Source organism: Solanum pennellii, chromosome 1, assembly GCF_001406875.1.
Source record: "Solanum pennellii chromosome 1, SPENNV200".
In the NCBI taxonomy this organism is placed as follows: Eukaryota; Viridiplantae; Streptophyta; class Magnoliopsida; order Solanales; family Solanaceae; genus Solanum; species Solanum pennellii.
Window position 1 is genome coordinate 4,570,371 of NC_028637.1, and position 436 is coordinate 4,570,806.

Consider the following 436-nt stretch of genomic DNA (forward strand, 5'->3'; position numbering starts at 1 on the left):
CCCACCCCACCACCCCAAAAAAAATGTTTTTAAAAAATATTTTCAATTTCATAAATTATTTTCTACTCTAGTAAAAATAAAAGATGTTCCTCAAAAACATTTTTCATTCATAAATCAAACACTAAAAATCATTTCCGGAAAATATTTTCTACTCACCAACCAAACATAAAAAATAAGTCCAAAATCTACTTGTTTTCCAGGAAAGCATTTTCTAGGAAGACATTTTCCATGGAAAACATTTTCCTTCATACCAAACACACCCTAAGATGAACTCAAACACATCCTCACCCTCAAAACCATGAAACACCGGAGGATTAAGCTTCAAGAACTTGTCCAGTATCTCATGTTCTATACCAATCATCACATGGGCCAATCAATGAACGGAAGAAAGTGTCAGCACCCACATCTCTATCCACCTTAAGAACAGTAGCCGCAA